This window comes from Heptranchias perlo, chromosome 10 (genome assembly GCF_035084215.1).
Source record: "Heptranchias perlo isolate sHepPer1 chromosome 10, sHepPer1.hap1, whole genome shotgun sequence".
Taxonomy (NCBI): domain Eukaryota; kingdom Metazoa; phylum Chordata; class Chondrichthyes; order Hexanchiformes; family Hexanchidae; genus Heptranchias; species Heptranchias perlo.
The window spans coordinates 85,563,212-85,567,703 of record NC_090334.1 but is presented as its reverse complement, the minus strand read 5'-3'; positions in this window follow the sequence as shown (position 1 = coordinate 85,567,703).

Genomic DNA, 4,492 nt, shown 5'->3' with positions numbered 1-4,492 from the left:
TCTGTAAGGATATATTGCCCTCGGAGGGGGAGCAGATTCACCAGAATGATCCCGGGGATTAAAGGGTTAAATTGGGAGGCGAGGTCTCACAGACTGGGCTGGGATTCCCGACTGTGGGAGATTACGGGATGATCCAATTGGGGTGTTTAATATGATAATGGGATTTGATGGGGTCGATGGAGAGAAACTATTTCCTCTGGTGGGGGGAGTCCAGGAACGTATAAGATTGTGAGGGGGCTTCACCGGGTCGAGGCTGAGAGGCTGTTTCCCCCGGATAGAGAGTCTGGAACTCGGGGCGTAGTCTCAGGATAAGGGGTCGGACATTTAGGACTGAGCTGAGGAGGAACTTCTTCACTCAGAGGGTTGTGAATCTTTGGAATTCTCTACCCCAGAGGGCTGTGGATGCTGAGTCGTTGAGTATATTCAAGACTGAGATCGATAGATTTTTGGGCTCTAGGGGAATCAAGGGATATGGGGATCGGGCAGGAAAGTGGAGTTGAGGGTTGAAGATCAGCCATGATCTGATTGAATGGCGGAGCAGGCTCGAGGGGCCGAATGGCCTACTCCTGCTCCTATTTCTTATGTTCAAATGAACAAGGGGGCATAACCTTAAAATTAGAGCCAGGCCGTTCAGGGGTGATGTCAGGAAGCACTTCTTCACACGAAGGGCAGTGGGAATCTGGAACTCTCTCCCCCCAAAAAGGCTGTGGATGCTGGGGGTCAATTGGAGCTTTCAAAACTGGGATCAATGGATTTTTGTTGGGTATCGAGGGATATGGAGTAACGTCAGGTAAATGAGGTTGAGGTACAGATCAGCCATTGAATGGTGGAACAGGCTCGAGGGGCTGAATGGCCTTCTCCTGTTCTCACGTCCCTCAGTACTGGCACTGGGAGTGTCGGCCTGGATAATGGGCTCCAGTCTCTGGAGTGGGGACTTGAACCCACAACCTTCTGACTCAGAGATGAGAGCGCTGCCCACTGGGTCCTGCAAGTGGGAAAGAAGCTTTGTCCGACCTGGAACTAAAGGGGACTGCATCTAACTTAGTGACGTGTCTGGGTGTGGGGCATTCGACGAGGCAAGCTGGACCTTAACCACCGAGAGTCACTGACAGGACGCTGCCAATCGGGTTATTGTTGAGCTGGTCCAATATCGCAGGGAGGGAGAGAGTTGGCCAATCTCGTACCCAGGCTCCATCTGATCTCTCCGGCCTGATTAAACCCCAGGGTCACTCCCTCACAAGATACAGCGATAACTCTGGGGGGTGGGCTGCGTTCGATTTTAAAAATCCGTACTCCTGCTTTTCCTTTCAGAAATCTCCAGATGTGCCAATCACAGACTGGGTCCTCGAGGATCCAGAGACCCAGCACCGGCTGCGATCAGAGCTTCTCTCCCCGTCCTGGCTCACACTTCACATTGTGACCTTCTGGACCCGCATCGTGTGAACTTGGCACAAAATGTTCCGATTTCAAAGCGTTAAGCGCAATGACAGCAGCTTCCAGCAAAAATCCAGAGGAAAGTCAATCGCAACTTCCTTTATCTCGGACATGAAGTCAGTAAATAAAAAAAGGGCATATCATTAAAAAAAAACCGAGGGGTTTAATCTCTCTCATCTCTTTCATAATAACCGCACGCAGATTTCCGGGCAGCCCGTGGGAGCGGGTCCCTGCTCTCCGACACAGGCTTATCTCCCTCCTACACATTGAAGAGTGGGACCCAGTTGTCCTCAGGACCCAGCCTCGGCCTAGTCCTCCCAACGCCTGCAGGGGCCTCCAGCTCCCAAGTAACCCATTGTTCAGTGCGGGGGAAGGCAGCCCAGAGAGGGAATTAGAAGCAAGGCAAGAGAAAGAAAAGACCTCACTGCTTCATTAGTGAGAGTTTCGCAAAGCCGAGCGTATCGGCAACAGTTTTCAAAGACATTAATTAACAATTTGGTGCCTCTCTCCCTCGGGAAATCTTCTTCCCATTTACAATTGGGAAACTTTAAATTCCTCCAAACTTAATATTCCTCACTAATATTTGGGTTTTATGAGCGCATTCAAAGCTTTTTGCAGGAGATAAGTATATTTATTGTTCTTTATTTATTGGCATTCTTTGCAAACGGCTAATTGAAAGATTGAAGTTGATATTTGTATAAGCGCAGGGCAGGCAGTGACATGTCGAGGGGCCCGATGTCAGGGCTCCTGTTGCGAGCAGTGTGACCCAAACTGCTCCCAGGCTCCATGCAGCATGGACAATCCTCCAAGAATTAAAAGTTTAATCTCTCGGACACGGCTGGGAGCAATTAGGGCAGAAAAAAATCATCGGGGCAGTCCAATGAAATGAGCGCTTTTTCATTTCATTTGAACACTTTTGTTTAGAATGAAACAGCACAGGAGGAGGCCATTCAGCCCATCGTGCCTGTGCTGGCTCTTTGAAAGAACGATCCAATTAGTCCCACTCTCCTGCTCTTTCCCCGTCGCCCTGTAAATTTCTCCATTGCAATTTAATATCCAATTCCCTTCATTAGTTGTAAATATATTGGAGACGGGAATAAAGGTTGTGGGAGTGAATCATCCAATTGGGTAAAAAAGAGTCTGTTGGTTTTCCAATTGGCTGGGAGGCGGAGCAATGAGAGGATGGACAGGTTCAGTGACCAATGGCGGGGAGCGAGGGGGCAGGCCGGCATGAGGCAGGAGGTCATGTGATGAAACCTCCAGAAATTGGTCCAACCAGAGTTGGCAATCCTGTCGGAGGAGGAAGGGCGCATCCCTTCCCCCTTCAGCCCCTCACCCCCCTCACCCCCCCTCACCCCCTCACTCCCCCCTCACTCCCCCTCACTCCCCTCACCCCCCCTCACTCCCCCCTCACCCCCCTCACCCCCTCATCCCCTCACCCCCTCATCCCCTCACCCCCCCTCACTCCCCCTCACTCCCCTCACTCACCTCACCCCCCTCACCCCCTCACCCCCCTCACCCCCCTCACCCCCATCACTCCCCTCACCCCCCGCACTCCCCCTCACCCCCCTCACCTCCTCATCCCCCTCACTCCCCCTCAACCCCTCACCCCCCCCTCACCCCCTCTCATTCCCCTCACTCCCCCCTCACCCCCTCATCCCCTCACCCCCTCTCATTCCCCTCACTCCCCCTCACCCCCCCTCACCCCCTCTCATTCCCCTCACCCCCCTCACTCCCCCTCACCCCCCTCACCCCCCTCATTCCGACAATGTGGAAAACTGCCCAGGTCTGTCCTGTCCACAAAAAGCAGGACAAATCCAATCCGGCCAATTACCGCCCCATCAGTCTACTCTCAATCATCAGCAAAGTGATGGAAGGTGTCATCGACAGTGCTATCAAGCGGCATTTACTCACCAATAACCTGCTCACCGATGCTCAGTTTGGGTTCCGCCAGGACCACTCGGCTCCAGACCTCATTACAGCCTTGGTCCAAACATGGACAAAAGAGCTGAATTCCAGATGTGAGGTGAGAGTGACTGCCCTTGATATCAAGGCAGCATTTGACCAAGTGTGGCACCAAGGAGCCCTAGTAAAATTGAAGTCAATGGGAATCAGGGGGAAAACTCTGCAGTGGCTGGAGTCATACCTAGCACAAAGGAAGATGGTAGTGGTTGTTGGAGGCCAATCATCTCAGCCCCAGGACATTGCTGCAGGAGTTCCTCAGGGCAGTGTCCTAGGCCCAACCATCTTCAGCTGCTTCATCAATGACCTTCCCTCCATCATAAGGTCAGAAATGGGGATGTTCGCTGATGATTGCACAGTGTTCAGTTCCATTCGCAACCCCTCAGATAATGAAGCAGTCCGAGCCCGCATGCAGCAAGACCTGGACAACATCCAGGCTTGGGCTCATAAGTGGCAAGTAACATTCCTGCCAGACAAGTGCCAGGCAATGACCATCTCCAACAAGAGAGAGTCTAACCTCCTCCCCTTGACATTCAACGGCATTACTATCGGCAAATCCACCACCATCAACATCCTGGGGGTCACCATTGACCAGAAACTTAACTGGACCAGCCATATAAATACTGTGGCTACAAGAGCAGGTCAGAGGCTGGGTATTCTGCAGCGAGTGACTCACCTCCTGACTCGCTCCCCTAAGTCCAGCAGATGCAGATTTGAATATTTGTAGTGCACAACTGGTTTAGCCATTCATTGCCAGATCTGGCTGGATCACATCAAGCACTATCAGGCCCAGCTCTCTGCCAAAACTGCCCACTACTCCAGGATCATCCTGGAATGCAAAGACAAAGCCTTTCCACCATCTACAAGGCACAAGTCAGGAGTGTGATGGAATACTCTCCACTTGCCTGGATGAGTGCAGCTCCAACAACACTCGAGAAGCTCGACACCATCCAAAATAAAGTAGGCCGCTTGATTGGCACCCCATCCACCACCCTAAACATTCACTCCCTTCACCACCGGCGCACTGTGGCTGCAGTGTGCACCATCCACAGGATGCACTGCACCAACTCGCCAAGGCTTCTTCGACAGCACCTCC